Source organism: Schistocerca piceifrons, chromosome 4 (genome assembly GCF_021461385.2).
Source record: "Schistocerca piceifrons isolate TAMUIC-IGC-003096 chromosome 4, iqSchPice1.1, whole genome shotgun sequence".
In the NCBI taxonomy this organism is placed as follows: Eukaryota; Metazoa; Arthropoda; class Insecta; order Orthoptera; family Acrididae; genus Schistocerca; species Schistocerca piceifrons.
The window spans coordinates 603,108,161-603,131,628 of record NC_060141.1 but is presented as its reverse complement, the minus strand read 5'-3'; positions in this window follow the sequence as shown (position 1 = coordinate 603,131,628).

The window sequence follows — 23,468 nt, the reverse complement described above, 5'->3', positions numbered from 1 at the left end:
ATTTGACCTCACTATCCTCTTTGGAATGGCTGTATACTGTGTACTGATAAATTTATGAACAAAATAAGTTACTTTGATCGTTTAACGAGCTTAAGTTAAACATATTATGGTGTGTATATGTGGATTAGTAATTGTTCTCGGTGAGTAACTAAAAATACGGCGATCTTTTGAAAGAACAGGAACATATTGTGCTTTGAAACTAACTAGTGCACAATGGCCGCGACCAGTTTGGAAAATTTGAATACTATTTACGATGAGGAAGTGTGGAATAAACCGTGTTCCTGTAACAAAACAGCAGGAAAAGGTGTGTGTTGTGTAAAGTGTAACAGGAAATTCCATTGCTCATGTGTAAATTCAACGAATAGAGTGAAAAGCTGGAAACGCAGTGATTGTTTTCATACTGACGGTGACGATATGGACGAAATCAAAACAGACCCGTTAAAAACCTGTGTGTGCGAAAAGTTACAGAATGAACTCAGAATAGTAAGAAAGGAACTTAAGTATTCGAAAACAATTATATGTTTGTTAAAAAACAAACTACAGAAGCGAGAATCAGGCAAGATAGAAATGTGCAAAAACTACAGATTTGATGCACCCAACAAAAATCACGATTCACAACACAGTGTGCATACCACAACACAGAACGCAGTTCAAGAAGGAAATCAATCTATGGGTACAGCAATGAAAATGCAAACCTTTGCTCCTGAGAGTCAGTCAGTGAATAGGAGACCCAAAATATTCATTGCCTCAGATAGCCATTCAAATAAATATGATGTTGAGGGGAAGGTGATACCAGGTACCCCCACTAGTGTAATACTAAAAAAATGCAATGACCTCCATAAGTTGACAAGTGAAGATTTTGCAGTTATCTGGGCAGGGGCTAATGATGTAGCAAAGAATGAAACCAAGTTGGCAATTCGTTCACTACATAAAGCCTTGTCAGCATTACAAAATACAAATACAAAGGTGATTGTAGTTGGTGTACCACATAGACATGACCTGCCTGAATGGTCTTGTGTAAACCAAGAAATTCAATCTGCAAACAGAAAACTAAAAAAAATAGTGAAAGGCTTCCATAACACTTGTTTTATTGATACTCCTAGTAACAAGGAGCTTTATACAGCACATGGACAACACCTTAATGCAACTGGTAAAGAACTAATTGCCACAAGGATTTATGAATCAGTGGAAACAAACAGGAAAGTGTACAAAACAGCTATAGAACTTAAATGGAAGGATACTGAAGTCTCAGATAAAGAATCAGTGAGAATTGTTATTGACACAACTCCATCACAAATAACAACAGAATCCTTAAAAGTGAACTCTGTTTATGTGGAGAGGACAATTACTCAAGCAATAAACTTACCCAAGAGGACAGTGCAAAATTTGAAGAAGCAGCAAATGAGGTGGCAGGAAAGAAGGCACCATATAAGAAGAGAGACCTACTTTTAAAAAGAAGAACAGCAAATCAAGCTCAAGGGATAAGAATACCAACACATGGAGTACGGCAGTCAACCTGAAAAAAGAAACCACAACCGAGGGACCAGGATTTTTGGTGGGATCAGCAGTGGTTTCACAGATGAAAGCAGTTAACAAAGTGAGTCATCAAGTGGATGAACAGGTATGTGACTATCATAACACATATGATCACAGTGCATCAAGATTAAAGACATTAACTGAACCTACAACTTCAAATATAAAGTCAAATTGCTCTCAGAGGAATACAGACAGAGACAAACTACTTACTTTTCTACAAGTTAATATACGTTGTATTAGAAATAGAATTTTAGAATTAGAACATTTATGTAACACTGAGCATGTAGATGTTATATGTGTATCTGAGCACTGGTTAACACAAGAACAAGTAAATACACTCCTGGAAATTGAAATAAGAACACCGTGAATTCATTGTCCCAGGAAGGGGAAACTTTATTGACACATTCCTGTTGTCAGATACATCACATGATCACACTGACAGAACCACAGGCACATAGACACAGGCAACAGAGCATGCACAATGTCGGCACTCGTACAGTGTATATCCACCTTTCGCAGCAATGCAGGCTGCTATTCTCCCATGGAGACGATCGTAGAGATGCTGGATGTAGTCCTGTGGAACGGCTTGCCATGCCATTTCCACCTGGCGCCTCAGTTGGACCAGCGTTCGTGCTGGACATGCAGACCGCGTGAGACGACGCTTCATCCAGTCCCAAACATGCTCAATGGGGGACAGATCCGGAGATCTTGCTGGCCAGGGTAGTTGACTTACACCTTCTAGAGCACGTTGGGTGGCACGGGATACATGCAGACGTGCATTGTCCTGTTGGAACAGCAAGTTCCCTTGCCGGTCTAGGAATGGTAGAACGATGGGTTCGATGACGGTTTGGATGTACCGTGCACTATTCAGTGTCCCCTCGACGATCACCAGTGGTGTACGGCCAGTGTAGGAGATCGCTCCCCACACCATGATGCCGGGTGTTGGCCCTGTGTGCCTCGGTCATATGCAGTCCTGATTGTGGCGCTCACCTGCACGGCGCCAAACACGCATACGACCATCATTGGCACCAAGGCAGAAGCGACTCTCATCGCTGAAGACGACACGTCTCCATTCGTCCCTCCATTCACGCCTGTCGCGACACCACTGGAGGCGGACTGCACGATGTTGGGGCGTGAGCGGAAGACGGCCTAACGGTGTGCGGGACCGTAGCCCAGCTTCATGGAGACGGTTGCGAATGGTCCTCGCCGATACCCCAGGAGCAACAGTGTCCCTAATTTGCTGGGAAGTGGCGGTGCGGTCCCCTACGGCTCTGCGTAGGATCCTACGGTCTTGGCGTGCATCCGTGCGTCGCTGCGGTCCGGTCCCAGGTCGACGGGCACGTGCACCTTCCGCCGACCACTGGCGACAACATCGATGTACTGTGGAGACTCACGCCCCACGTGTTGAGCAATTCGGCGGTACGTCCACCCGGCCTCCCACATGCCCACTATACGCCCTCGCTCAAAGTCCGTCAACTGCACATACGGTTCACGTCCACGCTGTCGCGGCATGCTACCAATGTTAAAGACTGCGATGGAGCTCCGTATGCCACGGCAAACTGTCTGACACTGACGGCGGCGGTGCACAAATGCTGCGTAGCTAGCGCCATTCGACGGCCAACACCGCGGTTCCTGGTGTGTCCGCTGTGCCGTGCGTGTGATCATTGCTTGTACAGCCCTCTCGCAGTGTCCGGAGCAAGTATGGTGGGTCTGACACACTGGTGTCAATGTGTTCTTTTTTCCATTTCCAGGAGTGTATGTTCATTCCCCAAGGGTATGTTGTGGGAGACATGATATGTAGAAAACAGAGAAAGAATGGTGCGGCGGAAATTTTTGTCAAAGAAGGAATAATGTTTTCCAGAATTGATGTATCTACGTACTCCTCAGAACTAGATGGGGAGTTTAGTTGTGTAAAACTAATGAATGAAAATATAGTGGTAGTTAGTCTATATAGGTCGCCAGATGGTGATGTAAATTTGTTTATTGAAAAATGTGAATTAATAATTAAAAAACTATTGAAGAGTAAAACGAGAATTGCTATATGTGGTGATTTCAACATAGAAATGGTAAACACACAGAGACCAGTTGCTAGGGCATTTTTGAATATGCTAAAATCATTAGACCTCTATTGTACAAATAACTGTGCCACACGTAAGAATGCCTGTATAGACAATATTATTGTGAATTTCCATAGGGAGGATTTTACAGTTAGACTTGCAGTAAGTGGACTTGCAGATCATGAGCCACTACTCCTTACACTCTGTAAGAGGCAGTCAGTTAAAACTGAAGAATCTAAAGTAGTAGTGGTACGAAGACAGAAGGAAGAGTACATAAATATATTTGTTGATAGATTAGGAAGTGCAGATTGGGACTTTATATGTAATTGTCAATCTGGAAAAAGGGAAGCTGGAATTAGCTTTGGTAACTTCTTTAAAAAGTACACAGATTTATGGTATTCTTGCTCACCAGTAAAAAAATTAGATATCCAAATGAAAAGAAAAAGAAAAGTCTGGACTGGTTCACACAAGAGCTAGTAGAAATTAGAGGAAACTTGCATATGCTGTACCAGATGCATAAAAAAGCCTCTGACCAAGGGGCAGAACAGAGCGTGAACATTCATAGGTCATATCTGAAATGCAAAAAATACTATAAAGCTAAACTTCTTCTGGCAAAAAAGCAAGCAGTGGAGAACTATATAGAAAGAGCTCCCAATAAATGCAAGGCAGCCTGGCAAATAATAAAATAAGAGAATACACCGAAACGCACAGAAACAACTCTGCTCAATCCTGAAGAATTAAACGAGTACTTTTTAAACTCAGTTAAAGAAATAAGTAACAGTATCAAAGCAACAAATTCATCTGCAATGAACCTTGTTGGAACACCACTGTCTGTTAACCTGGCATTTCAATGGAGGGCTGTCACACCTGCTGATGTTATGAAAGCTGTATCCAAATTTTCAGGTTCTAAAAGTATGGACTGTTATTGGTTATCAAATAACATAATTAAAAAGACAATACACTCAATCGCCAAACCATTAGCTTATATTTTTAATAAATGTGTAGAATTTGGAGTTTTTCCAGATGCACTCAAGGTATCAAAAGTTCTCCCAGTTTTTAAAAAAGGAGACAAACATCTCCCCGAAAGCTACAGACCAGTCTCCATTGTTCCAATATTCTCAAAGGTATTTGAGGCACTGATACACACACACAATAAGCAACTTCTTTGAAAAGCACAATATCCTATGTAACAATCAGTTTGGCTTTCGAAAGGGGAAGAACACAACAGGGGCCATCTTGGAAATCATTGACCAAACCTTAACAGCTTTTGAAAATAATAACATGGTATCACTGGTATTATGTGACCTGAGCAAAACTTTCGATTGCATTCCTGTTGACATACTACTGGGGAAACTAGAGTTTTATGGGGTAAGAGGGAGCAGTTTATCTGTGATAAATTCTTATTTAAGTAACCGAAAACAATTCGTCTCAGTCAGAAATTTAAATTCTTCCATCATGGAAATCAGCACAGGTGTACCACAAGGGTCTATCCTTGGACCCTTTACTCTTCATTGTCGCTATTAATGATTTACCTAAAAATATAGCTCACCCTGTTGTGTATTATGCTGATGACACAACACTACTTACCACACATCAGAACATTTCAGATCTGAATAACCTAACAAAAGAAACACTAGATAAGGCCCTGGACTGGTTTGCAGCCAATAAGCTCCTATGCAACCCTGACAAAACACAACAACTTTTAATGGGAACATCAAATGAAGTAGGCAATAAGTCGGTAAAACTCTTAGGTATTCACATTGACTCAAAACTATATTGGTAGGAACATATCAATCATGTATGTGAAAAAATATCTCGGGTGGCATACCTTCTCTTGAAACTAAGTGAAGTAGTGAGCTTGGAATACCTCAGGGTGACATACTTTGGGCTATTCCAGTCACATATTTCATATGGTCTAATTATATGGGGGCACTCCCCTCACATCAAAACCGTATTGAAATTACAAAAAAAAGGTCATACGTATAATATATAAAAGAGGTCATAGGGAGCACTGTCGTCCTCTTTTTTCCAGACTCAGAATACTTACAATTATAAATTTATACATCTATGTGTCTGTACTCTATATTAAAAATAATATTTCAGAATTTATTGCCAGAAGGGAAATACATGAACACAACACCAGGGCTAACGGTAATTTAGACATACCGCACCACAGATTAGCAAGAACAGGAAATTCCCACAAAGTTAACCCACTCAAAATGTTCAATAAACTGCCAGTTCATGTTCAGTCTATGGTTACAAATTCTTTTAAAATTAAGTGGTACAGCTGGCTGTCAGATCATCCATTCTATGACATTATAGAATTCTTTGAGATGCCTGAGGAGAATATAAGCATTTAAAAGTTGTCTGTAGTTAAACATATTATTTTGTGCAGTGGTTAATCGTGTGTAATTACAAAGTTTATACTATAAACAATAAAATACCATATTATATTAGATTATAAGATAGCTTGTTGCGTTAACTTTTAAAAGCTATCCTTTGTAATTTGGTACACTACCATGCTTCAAATGTATTCTATAATGTATTGACAGAAGTTTATTTTATTATTCTGTATGTACTAGTACATCTTGTATGATGAAGCCAATATCATTGTAAAATGATAGGGTTGTAAGTATCCCCTGCTGAAATTGTTTAGCATGATTGGCTGTATGGCACATCCCCATAGTGCTTCACCATCATTACATATTTCTGGAGATAGTTACAACAGATATGACACTTTGTCAGTAACTGGCAAGGACACAAGTCACAGTCACAAAAGGGTTTAAGGATGGGATATCAACATGCGACACAGAGGATCATAAAATGTGAAAGAAGTTGTCACAGAACTATAAAACACATAATAAAATAATACAAAAACAATTAGCATTAAGAAAAATGAGAAACTGTATCGTACTGTGCTTAGAGTAGTTCATTAAGTACTTGGTTAAATTCATTTTAGTTTATGTATAGGCCTATTGCTTTGTAACTTTTGCTTCATTAATCAGACACAGTACTTTCTGCCCACCTTTTAAATTCAGCCAGCACTTGGGCTACTTGTAACTATGCCACCTGGAATTTTTAAACTTCATTAACACTTGCATTCTTAAATCTGATCCTCTTTACTTTGCTATTACTATGTTTTTATACCACAATGGAGAATCAGTTTTTTCATACTTCATTTAAGCTTCATGCCCTTCCTCATAAAACTACACCCTATTGTCACAAGTTACCTCATCTCACAAATATGTGTGCAACAAGCACCAAAATCATCACCATTAACCTTCTCAAGATCTCAATAAAACATTTCTTCACTATAATAACCCAATCAATCATCTCTTCCTCATATTCACCAAAATACCATTTATTACTTTCCTGCATACAGTAACACCATTAATTAACAACAAAGTATTCAAGTCTTCTCAAAAGCATTAGTCTCACATTACTCTACAGTATACACACATTTGAAAAATATTACTTTCTTTTTCCTTCCATTCTCTCTGCTTCTCTACACACAGATATATTTAGTTACAAGATTATTACCATGCATAATGGCATCTCTGCTAGTTTTATAGCAAATAGCTGTTCCTCATACTTATTCCTCACAACAATGTCCGATTTTTACTGTGGTTTTCCGTTGTAGATGTCTTACGGGGTACGTTAAATGAACATGTGTCATCTGCAACCATATTCAAGTGAAAGCATGTTATGTTGTATGTAATGAGACAAATAATGTACTTTTCATTACTTATGAATAACAGCAAATGTTTTATTTGAACATGTTTTACATTAATTAATTGTTCAATAGTTAACTAAGATAAAACATTGCAATCAAAATATTAGAACACTATTGTACGGTAAAGCTTATGGAAACTGCTTTTCATTAATATCCCACCAAAAGTGTATTAGTGAAAGCAAATTTAATAACTAGTTACATGGTTCTGACAATTTCTCAGATATTCAAAATGTTCATTCATCATTATTTACCAATACAAATGAGGGAAAATAATTTTTTTCCCAAATACTAAATAGTTAAAATCTCTTCAAATGGGTAAATGTATATACAGGTACACGGCTTACCAAGTATAGTGAACAGTGATCTGTTTTGAGGTCAGATGCAAAAATGATAAAGACTTGCTCAGAGCTCAGTTCTGAGACTTGTTCAGAGTATTCACATGTGCTCAGAGAATAATTCTGAGCCTTGAAAGGTTTCTTCTGGTACAGTACAGAAAAACCAGTCAGTAAAGGCTTGAAAAGAGAATTTGCTCTGAGAACACTTCTGAGACTTTTTGTTTGGTGGTACTCGCCACTAAGATTGCTCTTGCAACAATATCTGAGAGTTCTAAAGCCGATATTGCCTGGTGAAAACCAATATGAGTTCATGATTATCATTAACATTTTCATTTCATCATCACCAATTTAAAGATAGTTTCTCAGTATTTCAATCTGAGAAGATCTAAGTTATCACCCTAGTGGAGAAATGTCCAACACTTCATTTGGAAAAGAATAATTCATGAGTACACTACATGTCACAGTTCAAAGCATAGATTAGAAGTTTGTATCACACTACATAAATTATGTAGTGTTAAATCAGTGCACAGCATTTTATATCTAAGCATTTGCCAGGTGAATACATATGTGTTACTTCAGGATTGGTATTTTCAAAAAGAAAAGATAATATTGATAGTGGAAGAAATCACTGATATTCAAAGATAGCAGATGACGATGTAATACAGAAAACAAGCAGGTAACAGTACTACAACAGTTAAGGGCCTTGTGCTTGCCAAGCACATAATGTACAACGAATAGCATATCTCCCGAATCAAATTTCATCTAAACTCATATGAAGTTACTAGTTCACCATTCAAATTTCTGTTTACCAGTGAAAAACTTTCTTTTCACTCAAAAAGACCATTATGAAACCCAAAACATCAAATAATCTACTTTTTTTGTTTGTATGAGTCTTTAATGAGGTAATATTCCTCAACTCAAAAAATTCTCTAGATTTTGGATAAATCAAATGATATGCATAAGGATGTGGATTTTCAACAATTTTGAATGGATCAACATGTAAGTCAAATAATTCTTTTAGTTTTGCTGTTAACATAATGATTTTTGTGTGATTTCACAAGTACATAACCCCAATCTCATACTGTTTTACTTTTAATTCACTGTCATGTCTCCTTTTTTGTGATTCTCCCTGTTGCTTCATGGTTTCTCTGACACTCTCCTCAGTCAACTCTGATAGAATGTTTGCAGGTTTCTTTCGAACTTAATGTCAAAAGGAGTAAATCCAGTAGAAATGTATTAATCTTTATGTAGGATTTGATGACACATTATACACTGAAATCAAAATGTGTTAAATTGCTGTTCTTTCAACAAATGCTTTCCAATGTTTACATATGAGCTGTGATCTGTTATCCAACAGAATGGCTTCTAGTTTTCCTACATTTATAAAATAATCCTTCTCCATCTTAGAAATAATCTGTTTACTTGTGGCATTTCTAACAGAGAACAAGTTTATAAATTTGGAAAAAAGTCAAACATAACAAAAATGTAACTGTGACCACCTGTACTATTTGGTAAAAATCCATAGAAGTTGCTGGCTACCAAATCCGTAGGTTTTTAAGGAATGATGTTCCACATTTTACATTGCCATGTCCTATTACTTACCTTTAGTCTTTGGCATCTATCACAGGGAGACAATTGTTTCCTTTTTACCTGTGAGGGAATATAGAATAGTTGTAGATACAGATTTATTCACACTTAGCTTCTACACAGATACAAGTCCGGAGGCTAACTGCCGTTAGCGTCCAACATCCTGCCCCAAAGCCCTCTCCTCAAAGGTAGCACACTTACGCACAGAACAAATATCGACATTTATGGCGCTGTATGCCACATAGCCCCCCCCCCCCCCCCCCCCCGCACTGTATAGAGTACGTCCCTATGAATGGGGGGGGGGGGGGTGAGAAGTTAGGAAGGTAACGCACAGTTCTTCTGCATCAGACGGAAGCGGTCGACTGGTAAGAGACCGGGGGGTGAAACCCGGTACGTCGACGGTGAAGTCAGCAAGCGACGCCGGCGGTTAAAGACGACGTCCCGTCCTGGAGTGGAGGTGTAGCACTTCGTCAGCCGGCAGGTGGAGAATCACCTTGCCAGAAGGTCTAACAAAAGCACGCAAATTGCCATACACAGCACATCTGCTCAATATAAAGCGGCGCACCGCACGAGATTCTGCACTTCCTCCCTCAATATTGTCACACGCGAGTACCACACACACCGTATCGCCATCTACGACAACAGATAATTTACGTATGTCATCAGGGTGCACATGTGTTGTGTATTCTTGGATGGCACCTGTACGAGCAATGGTAGGGAGGTGTGGGAAAGCCATGGCAGGGGGAAGCATCTGCTAAGAGGGGGGTGGCAGGTGCACTAGACTGCCCAGGAGACAACCTCGGGTGATCAGCTGACAGATGAGGGAGCGTGACCGAAGGCAACGAGGAGCCAGCGTGGATTGAACAGCGTGACAAAGAGCTGTCACACGAAGATGGTAACACACTGGTAGAATCCGAGTGGTTGGCAGTTTGACTGCGAGGGCTGTGAAGAGTGAAGCCCCGAAAAGATTGGCCACTCGAATTAGATGAACGCGGAGAAGGAGCAGTGCTCGGCAGAGAAGCACGCTGTGGAGAATCAATACCCGAATGCATGGTGTGGGAAGATGGATGGCCGCTCAAAGCAGGAGTGGGAGAAATAGGGGCAGAATCAGGGAGATTCACCTGAGGCTCAATGAAAGCTGGTTTCACTCGGTTGAGTGAGACTGTGGTTACAGAGTCTTTTATGAGGAGATCCATGTTATTCTCAGAGCGTTTGATGACCTTGTAAGGACCTGTGTAGGGCGACTGAAGTGGAGCTTTGACTGAGTCGTCTCTGAGAAACACGTACTCACAAGAGTCTAGCGTGCGTGGTACGTACACGCGCGGAGGTGTATGAGCAGCCGGAGGTGGCGGCTGAATTTCGCTGCAGTGCAAGCGCACCTGCTCGAGAAGTGAAGGGAGTTCAGAGGGCCGTGGAAGTGGGGTCGGAGTGACTAATTCTCCAGGCAAAACCAGAGGTTGGCCATACACAAACTCGGCTACGGAACCCTTGAGGTCTTCCTTGAAAGTCGCACGAAGGCCAAAAAGCACGAAGGGCAGTGCCTCTGTCCATAGTGAGTCATGGCAACGCAGGGCAGACTTTAAGGTGCGATGCCATCGCTTGACAAGCCCATTGCTTTGGGGGTGGTATGCAGAAGTATGAATTTTGACAATACCACACATTTTACATAAGTCAGAGAAAACTGAAGACTTGAATTGTCGCCCCTGGTCAGTGCTGGGGTAAACAGGTGAGCCAAATCTAGAGATCCACGAATCTAAGAATGCTCGACTTACTGTCCCAGAGGTAATGTTCGGAATAGGCACAGCCTCAGCCCACTGAGTCATCTTGTCAATAGCTGTAAACAAGTAATGGAAACCCTCGGAGGGAGGCAAAGGGCCTACGAGGTCGACATGAACATGGTGAAACCGGCCTGGCTGTTGGGAAAAACAGCCAAGGGGTGGAGAAGTGTGCCTGGAAACTTTGTTCTGTTGACACACCATGCATGCCCTTGCCCAAGACTGACAGTCACGGCGCATGTCTCTCCAGACAAACTGTTCAGCTACCAGACGGGTGGAAGCTTTGACACCGGGGTGTGCTAATGTGTGTAGTTTGTCAAAGACATGGCATTGAAGGGGCTTAGGAATGAATGGCCAAAACATACCAGTCGATTCATCACACCACACTAAGTCAGATATGCCAGGGAAAGTAGAGCATACCGGTTGGAGAGAGGAGCTGTGTTCTGAAATTAACTGCATGGTATTGGGGTCTGCTGATTGCAACCGAGGTAGGTCCGTTAAGTCAATTAAGGTTGTGACGGCACCAACGTGCGAGAGAAAATCAGCGACCACATTGTCCGATCCTCGGATGTAGCGAATGTCGTTTGTAAATTGCAAGATGTAATCGATGTGACGAATGTGCCGTGGGGGCGGATCAGCCGCAGGATTTTTTATGGCAGGAACCAACAGCTTGTGATCAGTGAGCACATAGAAATCTCATCCCTCAACATCAGTTCTGAAGTGTCTTATGGCCTCGTAAACTGCAAGTAATTCTCTGTCGAATGCTGAGTATTTCTTCTGTGCGTTGTTTAGCTTTTTTGAGAAAAACTGCAGGGGGGGTCGTAACATCGTTGTATGTCTGACTCAGTACTGCGCCGATAACATTGTCACTAGCGTCAGTAGTGATAAACATTGTGGCGTCCGCCCGTGGGTGAGCAATAGTGACAGCGGAGGCCAACAGCTGTTTGAGTTCATTAAATGCCTTGTCCATGTCTGATGTCCATGGTACCTGGCGGGTGCCAGAAGTTTGTGGGCCAGCGAAAGTATCTGTGAGAGGAGCCTGCACCGCAGAAGCGGCTGGCAAATGTTTCCGGTATAATTATCTGTTCCGATGAACCTGCATAATTCCCTATAGGTCTGAGGGCGTAGCATCTCGAGAACAGGCTTGATCTTGTCCTGTGGTGGTGTCAGACCGTCCGATGACACAACATAACTTAGGAATGTGACGGATGACTGGTGCAATTGAGTCTTTTTATTGTTCAGTTCAATACCAGCGGCTGCTAAAATATCTGTCACGACTTGAACACTCTGTTCCAAAGTAGAAGCAAAAACCAATATGTCGTCCATGTATACGAAACAAAAGTCTAGATGGGATAAAGTTTGATTGATGAAACGCTGCCATGTTTGGGGGGCGTTTTTCAACCCAAACGGCATAAATTTGTATTGGAACAGCCCGAAGGGAGTGGTTATGGCAGTCTTTTCAATATCCTCCGGAGCCATAGGAATCTGATGAAATGCGTGCTTACAGTCCAAAACAGAGAAGTACTTTGCACCTGCAAGCGCATCATTGAAGTCTGCAATGTGTGGGACCGGATATTTATCAATGATGGTGCGGGCATTTAAACGCCTATGGTCTCCGACCATACGCCAAGTACCGCATTTCTTTTCGTCAAACAGGATAGGACTAGCCCAGCAACTGGAAGAAGGTTCAATTATTCCCTTTGTAACAGATCGTCCAATTGTTCTTTTGTAATTTTCGTAAATTCTGGCTTGAGGTAGCGTGGGCGTTGCGATATGGGCGGCCCATCGGTTAGACGTAACCGATGAACTGTGCCATTAGCGACTACTGCAATACGTGGCGCGGCACGACAGTCAGATGTCCGTGAAGCAGAGAAGGCAGTGGCGGACGGGCCAAGCTGTGGCGCTGAGGGCACGTAAGTACAGGTGTACCACCCGCTCGTAGGCTGCATAAAGGCCGCACACGTGTTAACATGGGCGAGGTTGGTACACTGGTTCTCGGTAGCGGGCCATGCCGCTACAAGCGCTGTAGGCACGAGTGGGCGTGGCCGAACAGCAGATGGCCGTAGTTCATTGTCACGAGCTTGGCAAGTTAATTGTCCAGTCGGAACGCAAGGTGCATGAGCACTCGGGCATACCCTATCGTTACATAAGGGGGTGCTGACACAGTTTACAGAGTTCACAACATTGTCGTTAACGTGCGCAGGCACGGGAACACCAGATTGGCATGGACTGACCTTGTCTGTAGCCGACGAGTCGTCTGCTTGTAGTGCCGCGAGGCGTTGTTGTGTGGAGGCCAACTCGTGGTGTATGTCGCGGAGATGCAGCAGTATTTCTGTATGTTCCATCCGCAACTTCGAAGACTTGGCGCACTCCACTAGCCACTTGTTTGTCCAAGATTGCAGCTCCAAGGGTAGGTTTACACACTTCTTAGCACAGCACATGTGTTTGGTGTTAGCCGAACTGTCACTCGGCGAAGCGAAAGGAATATGTTAGTGACAACTGATAGTGCTTGAGGAAATCAATTCCGAGAATAGATTCTTCAATTGTTGACACTAGAAACGTCCACTCCAGCTTGCAATGGGGCGAAAGTTTCACTGTATACAAAGTCGAACCCAAACACTGTAGGGTAGACAAGTTCACTGCATGAAGTACTGGTTTGTGTGATTGCACTTTATTGGCTGCTAGGCGAACCAGCAGCAAAGAGACGTCTGCGCCAGTGTCTACCAGAAAACATACACCTGATCGTAAATTGCAAACATAGACGCGATCACACTCACTGTTATTGTCCGAAACGGAGTGCAACGTGGGATTTTGCCCGTTGTTTACATCGCAGGAGGTGGCACCGTAGCCTACCTGCGGTTGGAGTTTGGGTAAGAACACGGTGACTGGCATTTGCGAGCTTGCTCCCCGAATCTCGCGTGGAAGAAACAGTAAGGTTGGGCGGGCCTGTGCTCCTGTGGGTAGTTGCTAGGTGACGGAGTATGTGCCCCAGAGTCTTCCACAGAGGCCGATGCACTGTCGTTGCAGGGAGTTGAAGGTGCAGGCAGGGCGGCTAGTTTAACAAACTTGTTATTAGCAGCACCAGACAAGGGCGTGGCGTCAGAAAACATCTTAGTGCGGTCATGTCCAGAATGCAGTGCATGGAGCTCACGTTGCCTGGCGGAGTATGCTCTGTCGGCGGCGCGTAAACGTTCATTTACTGGCCTATCTTCATACGCAGAGATTGCAGTCTGGACAGGCAAAGGCAGCTTTTCAGTCCAGATTTCTGCAAGCGTGTCATCAAGCATAACTTGCTCATTGACGAGAAGACGGATGCACCGCCACAGCTGGGACGGAGACCTGTCGCCGACACGCTCTTCGTAGATGAGCTGTCGCACATTTTCTCTCCTGGTTTTAGAGACGCGTTCCAGTACCGTCTGTTTCGCCACAGTATACTTCCCTGCTAGGGGGGGGTGCTTTGACCAGATCGTAAATTAAATCGACGTGGTCGTGAAGATGGTTCATGAGGCAGGCGAAGCGTGCGTCATTGTCCAAAGCACAGACATTGAATGTTTGCTCAACCAGGTTAAACCAGAACTCCGGGTGAGCGGGTTTGAAGTCTGGTAATTTCGGCAGATTCGGCACTGCAGTCACTGCGGAGGTGTGCCTATTACTTCGGACGGAAGTAGAGCATGCAGAAGATTGCGAGTTCGAATTATTGGCGTCCCGTAATACGGGAATCGCGAAATTCACTTGCTGAGAAGCGACAGACACTCGAACGGTGTGAGGATCGTAGTCAAAATGTGCATTCTCATTGACTTGGTAGGTCGGAGAGAAGCCACAAGTGCTTAAGTACGCTGGTGAATGTCCGTTATGCACACAGTATTCACTCTACCGTGAGTGGTGGGGCTGGTTGTAGATGTCGGAGTAATTACTGTCCAGCACAGAATTGTTGACTTGATTAGAAGCAACACAAGGGTACCACACACCTCCACTAGGATGCACACTCGGTGTGATATTTGCTGTTTGGCGAGCATTGAACACCTGTTGACTAGCCGGTGCGGAAGGATACACACGTGGCGGGAACTGATTCGAGTTTGAATTTACTACTGGATTTTCCAAAGTAGCAAAACTTCGCTCGATGCCACCAACTGTATTGAATTGTGTGTTCGACACAGGAGTAGGAATGTTCCGACCAACACTCTGTGGAGAACACGTGAGAAGGTCCAGGCTAACAAAGCCAGAATCCACGACCGTTGGCGGTTGGAAGAAACTGGCGGCACTCGATGAATTCCGCTGCATGTTCTGGCTGAAGGATTCTGAAGATTCTCGCGGCATGTCCACTACGACGGCAGGAGTGCTGGAGAGATGTTGCTGGAAACCGGGCGGCGGTGAATGCTGAAAGGCCATTGTCTGGAGCTGAACAAAGGCCCTCGCGAGCGCAGAGAAACCCGACACGGTAGACGCGTAAATAACCTTCGGGCGGTAACTCGGACGCGTATTACACAAAAGCGGGGTCACCGGTGAGGGAATATAGAATAGTTGTAGGTAAACAACTAGAATTCTCTCAGATACAGATTTATTCACACTTAGCTTCTACACAGATACAAGTCCAGAGGCTAACTGCCGTTAGCGTCCAACATCCTGCCCCAAAGCCCTCTCCTCAAAGATAGCACACTTATGTACAGAACAAATATCGATATTTATGGTGCTCTACGCCACATCTGTATTGTAAAAATAAACATTCTCTTGTCACTTCCGAACACATTTCTGAATGCCACAATGTCCATATGAGTCATTAGTGTAACTGATTAATTTTTCATGTTCCTCATCTGCCCAACATGACTTCAAGTTGTCAGAGTCAGAATCTGTCTTTCTAAACAGTGTTCCTTTGTGTACTTTGTAAAATTTTTCCAGTTTTTCATACCCTCTCTTACCTAAGCAGCTTTTGACTAACCAGTTCGAATTATGATGTCTTTCCTATCATGGACACCCATCATGTAGCTCATTTTAAAATCGTTTTCCTCCTCCTGCATGTAATTAATTAATTCCACCAAATGGGAATCTTGATAAAGCATCTGCAACAACATTGTCAGTACCTTTGGTGTATATTACTTCATAGTCAAATTGCTGTAAAAACATACCCCATCTTGTGTCTCGTATGGTGTAATCTGCACTTCTGAAGGTAACTTAATGCTTTGTGAACTGAGTATATGTTAATTTTATGACCTAATTTCAAAACTTCGCAAATGCCACCTTAATAGCCAATAACTCTTAATCAGTACTGGTGTTAGATTTTTTCATCTTTGAGTAACATTCTATGTCCAAAAGCAGTTGAACAATGTGTTAACAACAATTTCTTTTTCCTGAAATAGCTCAACATGTAATCCATAACTACTGCTGTCAGTGTGTAATAAATAAAGGCAAACTGAAATCAGGTCTGTGTAATAAGTGTTGGTTGTTCAATTCTTTCTAAATAGAATGAGATTTTCACTCTGCAGCGGAGTGTGCACTGATATGAAACTTCCTGGCAGATTAAAACTGTGTGCCAGACCGAGACTCGAACTTGGGACTTTTGCCTTTCGCAGGCAAGGAGACGAGGTACTGGCAGAAGTAAAGCTGTGATGACGGGCCGTGAGTCATGCTTGGGTAGCTCAGTTGGTCAGAGCGAAAGGCAAAGGTCCCGAGTTCGAGTCTCGGTCTGGCACACAGTTTTAATCTGCCAGGAAGTTTCTTTCTTAATATATTCCAAAGCCTTCTGAGATTCATCATTCCAAATCCACACACTATTCTTCTTACATAAATTTCTCAAATATGATGCATTCAGACTTTAATTACTAACAGATTTTCAATAGAATCCACATAACCAAAAAAGACTTTAACTGCTTTCTGTTAGGTGGTGCCGGAAATTTGGAAATGGCTTCTATTTTCTAAGGGTCAGCAAGAATCCAATCTTTAATAATAACATGACCTAAAACTTAAAGTTCTGGTACAGCAAATTTACATTTCTCTAATTTAAGTATCTTTATCCCTTGTCTAAGTTTATTGTGTATATGTTTCAAAAGTTGAAAGAGTTCATTCCAATCTTGTCCAGTTACCAAAATGTCATCTACATAGACTATCAGTTGCGATACAAGTTCTCTACCAGTTGCTTGATTCAAAACTCTAATAAATTCAGCAACAGATGAATTCAAACCACATGGTACAACACAATATTGATAACAACGACCACAGTATACTTTCTTGAATCTTTTGCTAAAGATACCTGATGAAATCCTGATTCAAACTTTCAAACTGAGGCTCGACATAAATTGTAAGTTCTTAAATTTGCGTAAAGGCTCATCAATGTTTTCAAACTGTTCAAATGGCTCTAAGCACTATGGGACTTAACATCTGAGGTTATCAGTCCCCTCATAAATGTTTTCAGGGTGGTTTGCTTCCCTGTAAAAAAGTTGTTTAACTGTCTGGAATCCAACTCCAATCTCACACTTCCTTCTCTCTCCATAGCTACAAGAAATGGGTTATTGTAAGGACTATTCCTTCTTTCAATAATATACTTCTGTTTTTTTTTTTTTTTTTTTTTTTTTTAATTCTTTCTCTAATGCTTGTCTTCTGGCAATTATTACACTATAATGTCTCATCAAAAATTGTTCGCAAGGTTTCAGCTGCAAAGTTCATTGGTAACCTTTTACTCTTTCTGGTACATTACTAAAGACATTACATTGCTAAAGACATTACTGTATTTCCAAAGTAAAGATCTTAATTCCTGTTTTGATTTTCACTTAGCCCACCAGCTTCTACTACTTTACTGTTAACAGGTTCTTCCAACTCTGCCTCATCTGTGTCTATATCAAGTGTGTCATAGTTCACACCTCCTCTTTCTTTCAAAATCAGAACACCATTAACTTTACTATCACTGTTGAAATCTGACTTGAGAAAACTGGTTATGCCACACCTTCCGTATCTGATCTTAGAATCAAAGCTTCCATTCTCTCCAATCGAAATCTGCATTGACTTTTCCCATCCAATTTATGCCCAGTATAAAATTCTCTGAAAGTTCTGCAATAATAAGACATCCTTGAGTAAACTGTACCACTTCAATACTAAAAGTAATCAGAGCCTGACTCTTTCCTCTCTCTGTTTTCTTGTTTGAGGCCTTAGAAGCTGCTCACAGACACCTAGCTTTCTGTGCCGATAAGTCACCTGTCTTCCTCTGATCCTATCTTTACTCTAATGAAGGAACTACAAATTTCATCATAATTGCTGTGGTTAACATTTGTATATAACAAATCATCTTCAGTTTCTTTGAACCTGTCATTTATGGTTTGTATCTTACTTGTACTGGTCTTATCTGAATTACAATGTTTCATCACACTAATAGAAAAATCATTACTAGTACTGTTCACACCTAGATTTTCACTTATCCCACAAATTTCACTCGACTAACATTGATCTTCACTCATGTACTTATCTTTTAGTTGTTTACTGATTTCACACTTAATTTTGTGCCTCCAGTTTGGACACAAAGTTGAAAACACATTGATTAACATTTTTCTAAAATTTTCATCAGTCTGAACTGCTTCACTATTTAACCACAAGTTATAAAAGAACACTTCATCACTAGTCATCTCAGCCAAAAATTTATTGTTACTCTCAAAGCTGTTTACTGAAGTATCTTCACCATCAGAATATAACTTTTTACTAGAAATTAAACTCAGGAACTTAGCAACTATCATTACAATTACAATTTTCTCAACTATGTCTTCAGATATTTCTACAACACTATCATGAACATCATTCTCCTTATCAACATACATATACCTCAACTTCTTCCTTAAAGCATACAAAATACTTCTCATTCTCACTTTGCTCCATAAAATAATCATCATCTTCACATTTACTAACACATCCTACAAAAATCATTACCTTTCAAATTACTCTTAAACATAGCTTAATTTTTATGTCCAGGCTCATGAGAGTCACTTTCACATAACACAGTGTGTGCTTCTGACTTACCTGGTTCCTATGTAAATTGACTGATTCCAGAATCATTACATATTTCAGTTACCTGTTCTGGTAGACTATTGTTTTTGGCAATTCATAAAAATCTGCTAAATTCATTTCTACTTTGTATTCAATGTTGACATGTGTCTTGTCAATTGTGCCTTTTTGTTTTGATGTGTGGCATTCAGTATTCTCTACTGTAATGGTACATAGTGGATAAGGTAACATCCACGAGATAAATTTTAGCTACAGTGCAACGAGAGGAAATTATGCCTCTAACAGTTATAAACATTATCTACCCGACATATAGAAAGTGAAATTAAACAAAACAATGATAAATATTAATTATTTATATAATATTTTATGATGTAATTGGACATATCATACAAAGGCAGTGATAGTTGTACATTCCTTTTATGATCTGCGTTTTTTTTCCTTTGTTTTTACCTTTTTTTTGGTTGGCTTTTGTAGGTTATGGACACAAGATGCATATCAAACTGAGGTCTGTTAAGAAATTGTAATTATTTGTTAATTATTACTTGAGAATAGAGTTCTTTAATATTATAAATATGTGTGAATAATTATTTACAACTTTAATTTCTCTCCCAATAAGCATTATCTGTTTTAATTATTTCTTTCCGCTGCAAAGAGTGCAGCCATTGATGATAGCGATTTGTATCACATTTTTACCTGTGTTTCTTACGAAAGTATCAAAGGTTTGCTGGATGAAAACTAGTCTAAGTAGTGCACAATAGAAAAGTAAAGTTTGATCGGCATTAGTTCAGATACTTATCCTGTTAAAAGGACATTTGCTCTAACAATAGAAAGTCTTTGTCAATTGTCTGCCACCATCTTAACAATTATCTCAGTGGCAAATTCAAATTACACAACTCTGCAGACATAAATGCTGAAGGTAATAAAAATATGTAAAAATAAATGTGCACCGGTGGTCCCGAACTCATTTTAATGAAAATAATTTGAATCAGATGGGTTCTTTAAAACAGCACTCATAGCACGATCCATAAAACAATCTTTTCTTGCTGATGTACGGAGCCAAAATTAATTACACACGAGTTGCAAAGAATATTGTTTCAGGTAACATGCGTCAGTGTTGTGCGCAGCTGATATTCAGTGGATTTAATGATTATTTTGCTGAAGATAACTGTTTCAATAATAATCAATAGTTTGTGGGGCGGCGGATAAGTTTGTAAAAATAACAAAATCTAATTGCTGTATAATTGCTTGCATGTAGATCAGTTTCAGGCTTTTAGAATGGTGTTAATGCTGTCTTTCACCGTTCTCAACACTGGCTCTCTATTTACTTTTTAGCACCCAGAAAGTGATTTAACAAAACATGGAACCAGTAACTAGAGATCCTAGCGCCCACTTTATCTGAGAAAGTCATTATAGCTGCAGCTTATAGCTCTGAGGAATTAGGAGATTGTCCGGGATTTCTAATCAAAAACGGTTTTCCAAAATAGTCGAGTATATTCTGAAATTCACTGATAAAAAACACAAGTATCCCTACAACCTAACTACCAGAGCAGTTCAGAGTCTAATGCGCTGATGCAACTATAAATGTCCGAATTAAATGTTAAAAAGAATGCTCGCCATAATTTGATGAAAATACTTCATCAAACGCCACGCAAAATATTTGGTAGAATGTCTGTCCCGCGACGGCACGTGAAAATACGACAATACGCAAACTGAAGCTAGATAATGAAAATCATCCCAGAATTAACACTTCACATGAAATGTTTTCATGGTTCCGCGCATCTCTAGTAACTTAATACAGCACCTGAGGCTGTTTGTAGCAGTGGCACTGATGCGACGCGGCTCCCGACACAGATGGCGTGTCATTCAGCGTCTGGAGAGAACTGGGGCCTTGCTTCCTCGCGCAGTGTTCTTATATATAAAGCCGCGGTGCGGACGGCTAAGGGAACGCCTGATCAAATCGGCTCTCTCAACTAGCCGCTGGGCTAGTAACGCACCACTTCAAGTTACATAATAATCTATAGCTTCTTTTGCTGATGGCCGATGAAGCTCTTAATTTAAACGTGCATTCAGCACGCAGGTAAGTATTGATAATAAAATTTTGACGTGACTAAGTTAAATATTTTGGGCGAGAGAATTAATTAAATTACACTGCACGCAGTAGATGAGCTCTGAACTGGCCCTTTTGAGATCCACTATTGCTATAATTTTATAGGTATTAAAAAGAAACTTTACACATCTTCATAGTCATAGCGGACCTCCAACCTATTTAAATCTAAACAACCTAGCCTTATTTATTAGCCTACTTAATCTATCTTGCTTCCTTCAGTTTTGAGACGAAAACCACAAGATCATAAATTTCCACTAAAGTCTTAATTTGTGAAATCCAAAGTACTATTTTTATTAAATCATTATGAAAGATGAATCTAAATATAAATTTTGAAGTCTCTAGCTCTTTTCTGTTGCGCCAATGATTTTTTCAGAAAAACGTCCAAATTTCGAAAATGGCTGAAGTTATCGAACTGATATTTAACACACATTAATTTAGTATTATTCCTGACATGCTAGAAAAGTTTTAGGTCATTTGCTTGATTTTTAAGGTATTGCGCAACATTTATGACGTCAGAGCTAGTTACAGCAGACTGGCTGGCTCACAATGGAAACTGATGTGAATTTACTACAGCATGAGTAGCCTGCTTCCCTACAAGTTGTATAGAATATGTTGTATGAACTGTGATTTCTAGACACCCACACAACTTACAGACAACACTTTAACACAACGTTAACTTGGATTTCTTTAGCAACTTGAACAAATTTTTAGCCGGGAGAAAAAATTAATTTGTAATTACTCACTGTAATGAAATAACATTATCATTTTCATTTACAAATAAGTTAAATACCAAACCACTGAATAACACAGCGAACGCCACACTGGCACCCAACGTGGGGCCACCAATGCACTTTTGTTCATTTTAATAATTTAAATTGTGATGTATTACAGGTACGGGGTACCAAAACAAACTATTAATCATTGTATATTTACTTGTTTCATGAGCATTGACATCTTCCTGCCAAACTGCTGTATGAATCTGTATCTGCGCTGGTGCGAGAGACACGAGTAACTTCACATAAGCAGTGCTGTCCACTACTCACAATCAACACACGCAGGAACAGACGTTCATGTTCAGTAATTACACAGCAGCACACAATCAACAACCGTTGCGTGTGACACTAAAAGTGGAAATCAGTACCTGCAGCCATAAGTAGTAATAATTGAATATTCTGGCTGCAAGAATAATATTTTCAAGTGTAGCAATTCTACAAAAGATTTTGTGCACAGAGTGAATTATTTAGATAGTGTTATTTGTGTATATGTGTTACTCATAAAATTATTTTGTGTCAGTTGGTGCTTGCTCTTAGCAGTCTTTTCTAAACCTGAAAGAAAATTTCACAAATAATTTTTACACACGTGGTTGTAGCCGCTTTGGCTGGCGTCCTACACTTCCATTCACAAGGGTAGAGGAGGGGAAGTTGCTATGGTGTGCGTCCTTCACGTTCTCTCTAAATTACATGGGGGAAAGGGGAGGGGTCACTGTGAGTTGTGTCCAAGTCACTCCACGCTTTCACGCAGCTACCAGGCTGCCATTATCTGGTTTGTCCTATAGAACAAACAAAAAGAGTGCCTCAGACTCTGTTCACTTATTATCTAAGGGTGGGTCACAATGAAATGGGGATATATACATTTTATCCTTCAATATGTTGCTGGAACAAAGTTAACAGAGCTTTTTCAATTTTACTCCCACAGTTACTTAATTGTCATAAAATCGGTAAACAAATGGCTCAAAACGCCGTTAGTCACGTACTAGAGAAAATGTATGCTCAAGGCATACAATCATGAATCCTATTTAACATCAATTTATTATTTCTGGGCCGGAACACTGAACCAATGCTCGGTATATTCCTGATACATTTGTATTTTAAGCACTTAACTGACTCATCTTTGATTACCTTATTCTTAGAGATAGTATGAGTATGATTAGTGGTTGTTTTCTCAGCTTCTTTGTACATGTGAGTAACTTTTGGTAATAGTACAGTTCTGAGTGTTCCAAACACACTACGTTTAGTTGACTACTAAATCCACTTATTGGTCCTCTGCTGTTGTCAGTTCCACATCTGCAATTAGTTACTTACTTACTTTGAAGTGTATTTATGCTGAGCTAAAATAATGTTTCACGTCTGTCAGTATGTTATTTATTTATTTTGCTAGTGTATGTACTTGTTTAATACTCACTCTATTAATATTTAAAGCATAGGAAAGCACATTTATATCATATTCATAGTGTATTGCAGCTGATTAGTTTGCTCACGTGGCAATCCATTTCCACTCGATCGGACGCTGAAACCTCAGGTAGTCTCTCTCAGACCTACCACTAAAGTGCATCAAGTAATTATGGACGAGCGTAATGCT